Genomic DNA, 15,932 nt, shown 5'->3' on the forward strand with positions numbered 1-15,932 from the left:
TCTCATTAAACGAAAAAACCTAAATGATGTCTTTGTTTTGTAGGCAAATAGGCAGTTAGAGATGCAAAAGTCAATTAAAATGGCCTTAGAGGAAGCTAGTAAGGCCTCCAAACAAAAGCGCTTGATAACGATCTATATCACATTATTTTATAGCTATTATTTGTGTATACTTTATAAAATGAGTAAGCTGGTTAGAATTGGAAAACTTACTGTTTTTGGAAATCTATTTTGGTGGTTGTTGTTTTTAACTTTGTTCTAAGATTCATATGATGTTCTAGCCATTTCAGTATTGTATATTGTAGGTTCGCTTAAAGTTACTTAAATTGGTTAAATACAAGAAATTGCAACAAAAAATAATGATGTTTTTTTCGTAACGAATTGGATAAATTAGTGACTACTTTTGTGGTCACTAGTTGGATAAGCTAGTGGCGACTTTCTATGGTCACAAATCAGATGAGAGTGACAACTTTTTATGGTAACTGATTAGATAAACCAGTGACGACTTTTATGGTCACTAATCAGATAGGAGAGTGACGAATTTTTATGGTCACTAATTAGATAAAACAGTGACGACTTTCGTTTATTAGTGACAACATTTAATGACGAAGCTCGTCGTCACAGATTTAGTGACCATTATATTTTGGTCACTATTTAGTGACCGCTTTTATATTTTGGTCGCTAATCTATTTTTGTGATGGACCTATAGTGACCACAAGTGACGACCAAACGTTTGGTCACTAAATGATATAGTGACGACTCCTTTAATTGTTAGTGACCATTTCATTATCGTCACTAATTGACATTTTTTTTGTAGTGCAAATAAATTTTAAAAAAATTAATTAACAATAAAAACAACTATAAATAACATCAAATCATATATTATATTTAATTTTATTCATGTGTAACTCCCAGGTAGAAGTTATTCAAACGATTGAGATTATGAAGGTATAATAAATGTATATATTATCATATAATTTAAAATAATCAATATAGTATATCAATTTAGTATATACAAATTATTATATCAAATTTAATAACGACGTTATTGTTATATTTAAAAAATCATATATTTGTAAAGACTTCAACTATATAGGTGTTTCTGTGCAACGCGCGGGCATTCGCCTAGTGAGTATATAAAATTCTATTTACTTGTATGCTATAGTGCTCTACACAAGGATCACATGATTCACATTTGTGGTCTTGTTTGGACAACATATATTTTTCCATTGCGTACTACACCTTCAATGTCTTGAGGACTTCCACATAAATTTTCAATGGCATCTCCCGCACGAGCAATACTTGAGAGTATTGACTTCCGGAAGTCAACATCAACAGTCAATGGGTCACACGAATAATCAAGAATAACCTTGTCCTCTTCGTCCATTGGCACACTAAAAAAAAGTTGCATTCCTTTCAAGACACATTTCAATTAAACGTGTTTGTATGATAGTAGTGTCGAAAGCGGTTATATATGTTGGTATGTGTGAGTTTGAGATGTTAGAAATGGTATTAGAGATGAAGAATTGTGTTATAAATTTACCTATCATAAAGTCCTGTGCCAGCATAGCCTTCTAGATCTTCACCATTAGAGTCGGATCGAAAGATAATGGATCTCCTTATGAAAAGGTCAATGGGTTTGCTAGGGTAACCAAGTACCTAAATTTTTTGGTGAGAAATATAAAAAATTATTGAAATATAACTTTGTATGGTTACCTTGGGGGAGTCGAGATTGTCTTTCTTGGTAATGAAACTCAAAGCACGACGTAAGCTCCTACCAAAGTCTCTCCAAGTCCCTTTATAACCTGGGTTACCTTGAAAGATTAGTCTATGTGATTGTAATAATTAATTTGTCATATAGTATCTAAGGGTTTTTTTTTTTTTTTTTTTTTTTTTTTTTTTTTTTTTTCTAGTTTTAAAGTTCTCCACGTATATTCTTAGACTGGAGTAAGAGAAGAAAACCTCAGCGTATATCTCTGAAGAATCTCCAGAGGATGGATTCGTGGTATGAATGACAAACGCATAATCAACGTTTATTATTTCTTGGACTAGGACAACCATACAAAGGAAGTCATGATCTAGTTTGACTTTTTTTTGTACTGAAGTAAGCTCTCTCATTCCATTTTGAACCCCAAACCTGTAAATTTTGTATAACAAGTAGAAAAAAAAATATTTTTTTTTTGTTTTTTTAAGTGATGTAAGTTTTTCCAACCTTCTTTATAGCATCCATGCTTGTTCCCATCTTTTTCACCTTCATCATCAGGCCATGGCATTTCAGAATTTTTCATTTTATCTTTTAGTTCTTATACCTGAACCAATGCTTGCCATCATCATTTTTTATATATAATTTAATACCACTGCCATAACTTTTTTAAAAAAAAAATTAAGAATAAGACATATTACCAGCTGGGGTGGTGCAACCAGATCCAAAATAGTTTTGCATATCTCTCCAAGGACATCAGATTCTCCTGCTCATAATTGTTTGCTTAAAATTTGTAGTTTTTCTGAGACTCCCTGCTTAATTATTATCATGTTACAAAAAGTAGTTTGCTAATTTTATGTATAATATATAAGTTAATGTAATGTAGATTACCCTATTAAAATCATCAGAAAGAACTTTCTCGAAAACTCCAAAAGGTAGTGTCACTGAGGTAGGAATGCCAACCTAAGATGGGACTTTCCCTTTCAGGTATGAAATATTACGTGATTTAGCTCCAACCTTATCAATAATATCGTAAAAAATCAAACGTCATATGTTTTATCTTTGCATAAAAAGTCATTGATATTGATTTTTTTTCCATTAAGCCATTATTGACCTACAAAAACCGGTTACCAGGTTTGATTTGCTTACATGAACACTTTTAGTGTGGTCATTCTATTGCCACATGTGATGCCACCTCATCAAACGTTGTCCATGTAAGCAAATCAAAATTGGTAACCGGTCTTTGTAGGTTAATAATGGCTTGATGAAAAATAATAATTATATCAAAGGCTATGTAACAGAATGATAATGTATTAGGTTTTTATATAAACGAAAATATAAGTATGTATTCAAATCTGACCATCTGACTGGTGAATTCGTCTGATGATATGGCATAACTACCATTAAATTGCTTTTTAACTAATTTTATAGTTGGTGATGGGTCCACTTCTTCTAAGTTGCTTAATCGTGTCACATCGTCTTCTTTCACCTCACTAAAATTGTTGAAATCAAACAAAATAATTTTCCCAACATCTTCATTTCTTATATCATTAGAGGATTAAGAAATAGAAGGTTTTCACAAACTTACAATAGAAACCTCACTACATAAACCCTAATCTACACTCACAACTTATCACTCAAAACCTAATCTAATCAAACAACTGATATTACACCAGAACAAAATATTCAACTCATCTAGATCAAAACAAGACAAGGAAGACACTATCAAGATTGAGAGAAAAACAAGAGAAAACCTGAATCGTATGAACTGGAAGATAAGAGATCATCTATAACTTCACTCTCTCTCTTCTTTTATAGCAGAATCTACAAATACGGATCCAACCCGATCCAAGACCTTGACTCGCGCCTTTTCCTTCCCTGCATTTACAATTTAATCCAAGAAAACATATTTTGTGTACAATATACCCTCTATTTACTTTATAAATAAATATGAGATTGTTTTATTATTATTTTCAACATCCCCCCTTATTCGAAATATTTATTTTTCTTTCTTAAAAATATCAATAAGACCCATTTTCTTAGACAGAAAATCATGTTGTTTTATACTCAAGGATTTTGTAAGAATATCTGCATTTTGTTCGGAAGAACTGATCTTAATTAACTTTAAAACACCATTGGAAATTTTTTCTGTAACAAAATGCAAATCAATCTCAAAATGCTTTGTTCTTTCATGGAACACAGGATTAAGAGCTAATTTAATTGTTGAATCATTATCACAAAAAATAGAAACTGGAATAAGTTCTTTAACTTCTAATTCAAACAAGACTTTTAATACCCAAATTATTTCACAAGTAACAGACCCTATAGCTCTATATTCAGCTTCAATAGAAGATCTAGAAACAGTAGACTGTTTCTTACTCTTCCATGATATAAGGCAATTATTAAAATACACCATGTATCCTGATACAGACCTTCTAGTAGTTAAACATTTTGCCCAGTCTACATCAACATACCCTTTTAATTCAAAGTTATCTGATTTAGTTATTGCAACTCCTCTTCCATGACTACTTTTTAAGTACCTTAAAAGTCTAAAAGCAATTTTCAAATGAGATTTCCTAGGTTTGTGCATAAATTGACTTAGTACTTGAACAATATAAGAGATATCACGTCTAGTAACTGTTAGATATATAAGTTTACCAATAAGTTTCTGAAACTCAGTTTTATTATCTAATAGAATATTACCCTTATCATTTTCATCAGGGTTTATCATGAAGTTTGTCTTTAATGGTGTATTTATAGGTTTACACCCAAGCATACCATACTCATGTAACAACTCTAAATAGTACTTTCTTTGATTTAAACATAAGCCATTATCAATGTTTACCACTTCAATTCCTAAAAAATATTTAAGAATACCAAGGTCTTTAATCAAAAACTGAGTTTTCATAAAATCCTTAACTCTTTTTAACTCGGTTTCACAATTACTAGTTATTATAATATCATCTACATACACAAGTAATACAGTTATTGTACCTTCAAATTTCCTAATGAACAACGAATAATCATTTATACTTTGTTGAAAACCAAACAAAAATAAAGATGCACACAGTTTCTCATTCCATTTCCTGGGTGCTTGTTTTAAACTATATAATGATTTAGTGAGTTTACAAACCTTAGTATCATTAGCAGAAAAATATTCTCGAGGAAGGGACATATAAACATCCTCTGTGGGATCACCATAAAAGAAAGCATTATTTATATCTAATTGATATAAAGGCCATGAATTATGTACAGATAAAGAAATAATAATATGCACGGTAACAATTTTAGCAACTGGAGAAAAAGTTTCCTCAAAATTTATTCCTTCTCTTTGATTATAACCCTTAGCAACCAACCGTGCTTTATACCTTTATACTTCACCATTTGATTTATATTTAATTTTGAAAACCCATTTACAACCAATTGGTTTTATGTTTTTAGGCAAATTAGTTATTTCCCAAGTGTGATTTCTATGAAGAGCTTCCATTTCTTCATTCATAGCCTTAACCCAATTTGGATCAGATAAAGCTTCTTTATAATTTTTAGGTTTAATAGATTTATTTAAGTTTGCCACAAAACATTTTGTATCAGTATCAAGAAAAGAATAATTAACTGACCTCTCTATACCATACTTATATTTCCCTTCAACAATATAATCAGCAAATTTAACTGGCATATGTGACTCACGCTTAGATCTAGAAGCACCTAAAGACTGCTCAACTGAGGGAACTAAGGATGAATAACTATTTTCCTCAGACACACCTGAAGAAGAAGAAGCAGAACCATCTGTAGGAGGCACAGTTGCCTCGCCGCTACGGTTCACAGTCTCAATAGAGCTAACATCATTCAGGTGAATGGCTACATCTACACCATCCAACTGAGACTCTACTCTCAACTCATCAGGATTGATATAATCATTCAAATAATCATTAGTGTCAAATACATCATAGGAAAAAGGATCACTAGGGCCAAAAACATCTAAAGTTTTATCAACAATGGTTGATTTTAACTTGTAAGGAAATACAGATTCATAAAATTTCACATCCCTGGACATAAAAGAAGTGTTAGTGTCTAGACTAAGAAGTTTATAAGCCTTTTTATCAGAAAAATATCCTAATAAAATACATTTTTCAGCATGTTCAGAAAACTTATCAATAACATTTTGTTTAACAGCAAAACAGAGACAACCAAATACTCTTAAATGATCAAAGTTGGGAGTCCTTTTAAAAACAAGTTCACAAGGAGACAATCCATTTAAAACAGATGTAGGCATTCTATTTATCAAAAAGCAGATGTTAAAACTGCATCTCCCCAATATTTAACAGGAACTCCTAACTGAAACATAAGTGATCGTGCAACATTGAGAATATGTCTGTGCTTTCTCTCCACAACTCCATTTTGTTGTGGAGTATAGGCACAAGATGTATGATGAATGACACCATGTTCTATGCAAAAAAAGTTCATTTGATTATTCACAAATTCAGTACCATTATCAGAACGAATAGTCTTAACATTAACATTAAACTGATTTGACAGAATATTTACAAACGATTTAAAACAATCAAAAACTTCACTTTTAAATTTCAAAAGAAAAACCCAAGTGGCCCAAGTAAAATCATCCACAATAGTAAAAAAAAATACTTAAACCCCTCAACTGAAGCAAGTCTATAAGGTCCCCAAACATCTAAGTGAACAATTCACCAAGTTGACTTGACCAATGTTGACTCAAGGAAAAAGACTCTCTAGTCTGTTTGGCTTTATGACAAACATCACAAGGAGGAAGAGACTCATTCCCAAGTTTTAGTTTATCCTTTAATGTGTTTAAAGCCTGGTCAGCTGGATGACCAAGTCTACTATGCCAAGTTAATTTTGAAACACAACATTTAGAGTTAGTTAAAATAGCAGAATTACCCGAGGGAATGTAATCAAGATAATACAATTCCCCAGATTCTCTACCATTCTCCACCATCTCCTTTGATTGTGTATCCTGAATTTTACAATTATGCTCAGAAAACACTACCTCACAACCATTATCCTTACAAAGCTTGTGTACAGACAAAAAATTGACATTAAAATCCGGAAAAGCAAACACATCAAATAAAGTAAGATGAGAGGATAACTGAATATTCCCAATCTTATTTATAGGTGCAGAAGACTCATTAGGATGTTTTACAAGAAGATTAGGTCTAGACACATCCACTGTGTCTTGTAACTGTGACTCAGAGGCTATCATATGTTGATTTGCCCCAGAGTCAACAATCCAACTATGAGAATTACTTGAACTAACAAAAGAATTACAACATTTAAACACAGAAGTACCTGCCATATTTGCTGCAGTAGGTACATTCTCACTAGTAGAACTTTCACTAATGAGACGAAGAAACTTGGAATATTGATCACTTGTAAGATAGTGAACATCACTACCATGAGCAGACTTAGAAGGAACTACAGTATTACTATTAGAACCAACAGAGGATGCATTTAAGAAAAAGATTTATTTTGAGTATTACTTTCATTTTTTTGTTTAAAATCTTTTGGATAACCAATCAATTTATAACATCTTTCTATTGTATGACCTTTAAAATTACAATGTTTACACGGCAACCCCTGATTTCTAGACCTATTTTTACTCTATCCTCTTTTAAAATCAGTAACCTTACTATTAAAAACAGAGACGTGTGGTTTAGATGAGGTATGAGATCCCAAAGAACCATTCTTTTGAAGAGATTCTTCTCTAGAAAGAATAGAAAAAGCACTTTTGACATTAGGTAAAGGTTCCATTAAAAGAATGTGACTCTTAACTTGATTATATACCTCATCTAGACAACTAAAAAATTGCATTAGTTTCATTAATTTTGAATGATCACTAAGCTTAGTAGCAGCCTCACACACACATTCAGTTAAACTAGTTAAACCATCAAACTCCTTCCATAAATAATCAAGTTTACTGTAGTAATCAGAAAGAGAGGAGCCATTCTGTTTTAAGGTGTTAATTTGTTGATGGATATTAAAAATCACAGAACCATTAGCCTTATTATAAGTCTCAAACAATTCATCCCAAATATCTTTAGCCTTATCAGAATAAACATGACTAGCATATATAGTTTCAGAGATTGACCCTAATATCGAATTACACACAACAGCATTAACACGTTCCCATTTAGCAGATTTTGATTTATCAGTGTTTTCAAGAGTAATAGTACCATCCACAAAACCTAATTCATTCCTAGCCTTAATACCACGAGACATAGCACTACACCACAAGCGATAATTTTCATTACCAGTCAACTTAATTGTTATTATAGATGTAACTGCATTATCAGTGGGATGAACATATAGAGGATCATCAAAAGCAAGATCTAAACACGTACAACAACCTGCAAGATGAACCAAAACTCTCGCAGTACCAGGATCTCAAATAATCACCCCAAATAAGGGAAAAATAACAAAAAAACAAAGCCCTAAATCAACTCAGATCAAGAACGGAAACAAACTTAACAAACTGGAAGACAAACCTTCACAAATCGTTGAACGACGAACACCACAATTGAAGCGTCAGGATAAAAAAACAACGAGCCTTACAGCTCTGATACCATGTTGAAATCAGACAAAATAATTTTCCCAACATCTTCATTTCTTATATCATTAGAGGATTAAGAAACAAAAGGTTTTCACAAACTTACAATAGAAACCTCACTACATAAACCCTAATCTACACTCACAACTTATCACTCAAAACCTAATCTAATCAAACAACTGATATTACATCAGAACGAAATATTCAACTCATCTAGATCAAAACAAGACAAGGAACACACTAGCAAGATTGAGAGAAAAACAAGAGAAAACCTGAATCGTATTAACTGGAAGATAAGAGATCATCTACAACTTCACTATCTCTCTCTTCTTTTATACCAAAATCTACATATACGGATCTAACCCGACCCAAGACCTTGACCCGTGCCTTTTCCTTCCCTGTATTTACAACTTAATCCAAGAAAACATATTTTGTGTACAATATACCCTCTATTTACTTTATAAATAAATATGAGATTGTTTTATTATTATTTTCAACAAAAATCATATATATACACAACATAGTGAGTTCCTCATGTTATAAAACATAAATTTCTATCCAAGTAAATTACAAATTTTTGGTCCCACAAGTTCAGCCAAAATGCAAACTTTAAAGACAAACACTGTGGCAATTCAAAATTTGATAACACATGAACGAATGACTTGTAAGTAATATCTGCTGATGTAGGTTTTAGGCTCAATAATTTCCCTTCTTGTGCTCGAAGATCATTTAAAATATCAGTGTCAAAACATGTTGCAAAGCAAACCTGCCAAGGACAATATAATCATTTTTTAGAATCTGTTATGCTAACTTGAGTGAATGAAAGTAGACACGTACTTTTACTGTTTCTTGCTCGAACAGAAACATGAAACATGACATCTGGCATGTTGGGTGTGAGTACAAAAACTGTCCCATTTGGTATTTCCTCTTCTCCACTTACACTTTTTGCAACTAAAATAGTTGGCTTTTCATAAGTTTTGTTTTAAACAGAAAGTAATTCATCAACCACCACAATATATCCAACTGCTTCAACTGGACTGATAACCTGCCAGCTGTACACATAATGAAATTGAGTATTTAAAAGATTAACATAAAAATGTTGAGAAGTTGTATAATAAGTTAATAATAATAAGAGTAAACTAAGACTAACCTCCCTAAATTAGCGACACTACAGAGAATAGGGTCGAGTCGAATCATGAGTGATGATAAACAAGCAGCTGATGCTGAACGGATCATTTCTTGGGTGAAAATGCTGACCTGGAAATAGAATGATTTTAAGAATTAATGAAAAAAAAAGTAATTGAAATCTGAAAACATTGTGCAAAACATGATATTCATAAGTTTCATACAACCCATTGGTCTAATCCAAGGAGTGCTCCCAGGTACTCAGCAGAAGGTTGAAAAAGTTGATGGTAGAAGTCTCCTTTGCTAGCAAGAGCAAGTCGAGTTCTATCAAGGACTGATTTTGCAAATAAAGCCCAATCATTCTCTCCACTTTTCAACATGGTCAGTGCTTGATCCCATCCCTTCAAAATATATATTTAATTAAAAAAATAATTAGAATCCTACTTTCATTTAAACAATAAGTTAACATGAGCATAATCAGACATTACCTTCCAGCAATAGATAAGATCTTCGTTGTTGTCTGATCAAAGTATGAGGTTCTCAAGAAGAAGAGTGACAAGATACCTAATTTTCTGTGAAGTATTGAAAATTTTAAGGCAAAAATTTATTCAAATAATAATGAACTTTTAGTTGATTAAATTAAATACCTCTGGATTGGCGTTCTTTAACTCTTCATAGCTTCTTTCAATGGCTGTTCTTACAGTAGAATCAAGGGCAATGTCCATAAAAACAAGATCCTTGAGACGATCATTTGATGTAGAAAGTAGCGGCTTAAGTTCTGCACGTGCTTCTAGCAGTCCCTAAATAAAATAAAATTAAAATTATTTATATTGTTTGTTATAAACACAAACTAAAGACGCGATAAGAAAAAACTGAAGTACCTCAAGAAGGGGTTCCACGTTCTTATCTTCGACATGCTCCAGGACAAATTGAAGTAATTCCTGTTTTACCCTTTTGTGAGTTGAACTTGAACAATGAACAATGAACAGAAGCTTTTTTGGAGTTGAAGAAAATATAAAACTTACAGGAAAACCAGATGGCAAGCCAGAAATCGGATTTATTTTCACGCCAACCATGAAGCCTTTTCCCTGAAAATAATAAATTAATGTTTTTAAGTCAAGCATTTTGTCAATAGAACAAGATAAAGATATGAATTCAAATTCAGACACTACCTCAGATCTATAGTCCATGTAGTTTGAAATTGCAGACTTCAAGATCAGCACCAGAATGAACTACCTGCATGAAAATGAAAGTGGGATTAGAGTCTTGTAAAAGATATAACAAAAAATAAAATTACATGCAAGTTTAACCTTTAAGGTTCTCATGTAGTTTCCAAGATCACGCAAAAGCCCCTCCTTTTGGTCGCTTGTGAACTTTGGTTCATTGCGAATGGGACTATCATAACTTAAAAGTCGTTCTTTTGTTATTCCATTTGAATTCAATGTGTTCCAGTATACACCAATGTCCATGTCACTTTTGATATAATCAGTTAGCGCCTGACAGATGATTACGTCATCAGGGCTTGTGTTGTTATGCAACTTTTGATGCTATTCCTCCCTTGCAGTTATTCTTTTTCTATATTTAGGCCAAAATATAAAAGAACATTGGATTTATGGAAAATTAATGAGAATGATTTTTAAAAATTATTTTATGTATACCTGGACAATAAGGATTGCATCACGAATACATTGACCAACATCCCCTTTAGTTGACATGATCATACGATCGAACAAGTTGACTATATTGTGGATAACTTTTATAAACATTTTGAAGCAAGTCCACAAGCCGATCCTGAGCTTGGCTTATCTCACTGCACCAAATATAGCCATGAAAAAGGGCCCAAGGGGCATTTTGGATTTTCACCAAAATTGTAGCCCACAAGAGAAACGAGGATAAGTAAGAGTTCATTGTTTCTTTTTTACTTAATGGGCTTAATCTTTTAAGAAGTTAACCTGGAAAGCTATACATGACTATTTCTTTTTTACTTAATCTGGACATAATGACTTAATAGGTTAAGCCAAAAAACCTGGCTTAACCAAACTTTACCTTATTTGTCCCTTTTTCTTCCCAACTCCGCTCATGTTAAATTCATGAATGTTGTTAAAACTGATAAATATTGTAAAAATTGTTGGAATCTATGGCTAAAATGGTCAGTTAGTCTCATTCAGATGCCTAGGAAAGAAACAGACCTTATGTATACAGCAATTAATCCAGACAGACACCATAACAGGACATGATGAGAAAAAAAAGGCCCTAAGCACTGTAAGAAGCTCATTTTTACGCAGTAGTTTTTATTCCAAATAAGTTGTCTTGTGGCCATAAACCGCATCCAAACAAGAATGCTTGCAAGGCCTAACTCATCAGCATCCTTGGCTTCTTCCATCGGACTTGCTGCAATATTGAATCTGAGAGGAGCAGGAAGAAGAAGAACACATGATGATTGTTAGAAAAATTTCCTCATGTACATGTAAGTAAATATGAGAGATTTCAAGTGTAAACCTACGCATAAAAGACTTTTCAGCCTCACTTTCCAGTGATGCTATTTTCTCCAACAGGTCCTTGGTTGTACCCTTCCCATCACCAACATCCTTTATGAAAAAAAAAAGTTAAAATTAATGAAAATTGGGAAACAAATAATAAATGTCATGATTCTTGATTTTAAGATAAGCTAAAGAGTAACCTTTATTGCTTTCTTCGGCCCAGTGAAGTCAACATAAAAGTCTGAATCACTATCTTTACCCAATTTTCACCATGTCGAAGAACAACTGGCATCCCCACAAAAGTACCTTCGTCAATTTCTAATCCTAATGTCTGTATCTGCTAGATAGTAATTAATATTATAATAATAATTAGAGCATTCATTTTAAACAAAAGTTATCTAAAAAAAAGAATCAGACAAATTTTCTTCTTGGCAAACCTTGTTACTGGGATCATCAATAGAGATTGTAGAAAATTGTGTTTCAGCAGCCTTTTCTAAAGAAGTGGAACCTTCTGGTAACAAATTCACAGGTGGTTTCTACAATATTGTATATAATAATCTATTAGTTGCTTACTTAAATAGACAAGTGAATCACAATTTATCTAAACTTGTATCCAAATTAATCAAAAAGAAAAATAAAAACTTGCCAACCACTCCCTAGTTCTCTCTGACAATGCCCAGTGAAGAATGAGAGGCCCCTCCATGTCTGTTGCCAAATGAACTCTAGTCTTACCTGAAGCTTTTGTTACAAGTACCTTAAAAAGCAAAAAGTCTTTAGAATATGAAATTCAATAGTTGGCTTTCCTGCATGGTAAAAAGTAAAAAAGTACCAAAGAAACAAGAAAAACTTACCAAAAACTCTTTATCATAAAGTCTATATGTCTTTTTGTTCAGGACATCAGTGTCACTTTATTCTTCTACGTCTTTAGAGAAAAGCTGTAGTGTTGATAAAGTTTTTGGTTTTATGGTGTTTTTTTTCCTCCATGGACTTCAGAGTTACTGGAGTTGGTTTCTTGAGAAGTTGTGTTAAATCCCTCTTTTTACGGTTAATTCTTACAGGAGTGAAGTAAATTTTTTTCTCCTGCTGCTTTTGAACCTTTTTTTGCACGTCTCCTTTGGTAGTTTTGTTCCTTATGTCATCAACATAACTACCCTTTTCTAGTTCCCTCTGCAACTCTTTTCTTGCTTCTTCAAATTCTTTCTGTTACAATAACATCATGTCAGTTTAAAAAAAAAAAAAGAGATATGAAAATAGATATTAGCAAATCTGTAAGAAGTTATTAATAACTAGCCTTTTCTTGTTCAAGGGTATAGGTTTGTTTCCCATTTCTCTCCCATCTCAGATATGCTTGAATTTGTACAAGGTCTTCAGGAACTTCAACATTAGAAACTGGCTTCTCTCTCAAAGGCAACTTTAGATAAAAGTTTTGATCATTATCTTTATACCTACATGGGGGGAAAAGAATGATGTTGTAGTCAAATATGAACTTAAACACCAACAAACTTTGGAAAGATGATGACTTATGCTTACCATCTATTACGTCTTTCATCTACTATTAAAAACTGTATAGCTTCAATTGCAGGATCATCAATCTCTACTTTCAGAAAGGAATTAGAACCAGACTGGAGGAAAATAATGAACGGATATTACTATTCATATGAACCAGAATAAGAGATCACTGAACATGCAATTCATATTTAAAGGTAACCTGCTTTCACAAAGGGGGTTCTAAGAGCCTCATTGTTATACACTTTAGTCCCTTCAGAATGACGATTGGGAAGTACCCACTCCCTTGAAAACCACCAAAACCTTAAGAACATTAAGGAAAAGGCATAGACAAATTCTAATGAAAGTAAAATCCAATACTAAATTTACTATAAACAACTTACTCTTTTCTATTATGCATATAAATATCGATGATCAATGCTATTAGTAATTTGAATCTCTATTAGTGCAACAGAAGAAACTGTAACGTTGACCTGTAAAATTAAGAAGTAATGTTTTTTTTGGTATATGGAGTTCTAGGCAAACTCTATCTAATGACTTAATGAGAATCCAACAAATACAATGTCCGAGCATCTAACCAAACACATGTAATTTTCATATCAATATTGGTAGATACCTGCATCTCAATATTTCCTTCCAGTATGAACTTCCCTCCCAGCTGCTACAAGAAAAATAAGATTCCATCAAACCAGTGCATCTCAATGAGTATTTTCATGTCTTTGGCTAATTATTTCTAGAAAGTAGTGCTTCTGTGTATAGTTTAAGTTGTATATTTCTAGGAACCTTTTCCGGATACAGCAGTAAAGTCAACCTACAACTAGATAAAAATGTCTTCATATATATATATATATATATATATATATATATATATATATATATATATATATATATATATATATATATATATATATATATATATATATATATATATATATATATATATATATATATATATATATATATATATATATATATGTCCAAGAATCTACTCTTAGTATATACATAAACCAGAAAACAAGAATTCTATTTCTGTTTTCAGTTACTTTAAATGACAAATAACCATGCATTAAATTACTACATGATTTTCAAAAATTGTGCTAAAATTCCACTGTCAGTACCTATAAAATGTCCGTGTGTAGGTACTAGCAGAATTCTCAAGCTATCTAACTAAGGAAGCGTAAATTCTTACTCTATGAAAACAAATACTTTAGTTATATGATATTACCTGAGAAGCTGGATCGGTGGCTAAAACAGCTTAAGGAAGATCAGAAATTACACGATTTATGGGTAACGTCAATTTCCTCACAGTTACTCTCTGACCACGGAAATCGCTAGATAATAAGGAGGGCGAAGATGACGATGAGGACAAAGAAGAAGAAAACCTCTATATCTGAGAATTCGCTTGAGCTTGAAGTACGGTATTTCCATCAATGCCATTAGAATTTGTTTTGATTTGATGCTCTAAAATAGTTGGCCGAAGCAAACCATGCCCTACCGAACTGCTCATATCCCTTTTCCTTCAACTAATTAAGTATCACCTTCTAACAATTTATCGTTACACAACAAGAATCAGTGCTACCACAATTATCACTCTATACATATACATTGGTGATAAACATATAGTTCGCACAGAATTACGCACACACTATGAATTCACGCAAACTTATACCGTAACGAATCATAGAGATAGCCATAATTAACGTGAAATCGTGAAAATAAACAAAGATACAAAGAAATTGTATTTTTTTTTGATGAACTTTCTTTGAGATTATCAAATGAAGCGATGAATTGCGTTTAGGATTGATAAATGGGATGAAATCTTACCTTTGTTCAGGATTCTAGAGATATGCAATGTGCATGTGAATATCTCCAGAGAGTGGAGCGGAGTAGGATTGGTTGGAAGGAGCTTCGGGATTTGAAAAAGTTGAAATGGAGAAGGTGTATCATATTTTTTTTTTTTCAAAATTTAACGCTGGTACTCCAGTATTTATGCAGTTAGCAAATCCTACCCTCGTGTTTTATATAAGTAACAAAAAAATCCCTAATATGAGTAATGATCATGGCCATGAAATTCATCATGCTTGAGTGAGTATAATTTTTAACTAGCCAAGAACCATCAGGTAAAATAATAAAAGATATGACAACTAAGATGTGCTTCAATCCCCTAAGATTACGAATAAGTAAGGTAAGTATCATGTCAAAGAAATTCAAAATAGTTATTGGAACTGTGGTTTAGTTAACAACTTAACCTTGAAGTAAGATGCGTTAGTCTTGTGATCAACATAAAAGGATTAAAATCAAAGAATAGCAACATATTTTTCTATTTGTTTCACGTAGGTTTTCAATTGTGTATTAAATTGATGTACTTACAAAGAGTTCCACTTAAACTATGCAATGACTTTTGATAAATTTAGTGAATAAACTTTGTTGACATGCATGACATATGTATGATATGTATTTGATAAATCATTAATGGGTTGTTTGATAGTCTATAATCGAACAAATCTTATTAAATCAAGACTCGATTGAGTTATGGTACCAAATA

At 32.3% G+C, this 15,932-nt stretch overlaps 1 long non-coding RNA gene and 1 pseudogene across 2 annotated transcripts; both read right to left on the minus strand.

Annotated features, from left to right (window-relative positions):
* Nucleotides 1–1,132: 1,132 nt before the first annotated feature.
* Nucleotides 1,133–12,440, minus strand: LOC145041109 (alpha-glucan water dikinase, chloroplastic-like; annotated as a pseudogene). Its single transcript, XR_013679950.1, has 21 exons — nt 12,319–12,440; nt 12,082–12,218; nt 11,905–11,989; nt 11,060–11,806; nt 10,712–10,976; nt 10,574–10,637; nt 10,427–10,489; nt 10,283–10,342; nt 10,049–10,201; nt 9,890–9,973; nt 9,626–9,802; nt 9,427–9,533; nt 8,939–9,328; nt 3,060–3,192; nt 2,591–2,716; nt 2,401–2,511; nt 2,210–2,306; nt 1,960–2,134; nt 1,714–1,802; nt 1,541–1,656; nt 1,133–1,391 (listed from the first exon to the last, which is right to left on the minus strand). The product of XR_013679950.1 is annotated as an alpha-glucan water dikinase, chloroplastic-like (transcript).
* A 1,365-nt stretch (nt 12,441–13,805) lies between these two features.
* Nucleotides 13,806–14,924, minus strand: LOC145041110 (uncharacterized). Its single transcript, XR_013679951.1, has 3 exons — nt 14,613–14,924; nt 14,004–14,045; nt 13,806–13,860 (listed from the first exon to the last, which is right to left on the minus strand). It is a non-coding gene; the product is annotated as an uncharacterized LOC145041110 (long non-coding RNA).
* Between the last annotated feature and the right edge of the window lie 1,008 nt (nt 14,925–15,932).

This window comes from Lactuca saligna, chromosome 4 (assembly GCF_052625555.1).
Source record: "Lactuca saligna cultivar CGN05327 chromosome 4, ASM5262555v1, whole genome shotgun sequence".
Classification (NCBI taxonomy): Eukaryota; Viridiplantae; Streptophyta; class Magnoliopsida; order Asterales; family Asteraceae; genus Lactuca; species Lactuca saligna.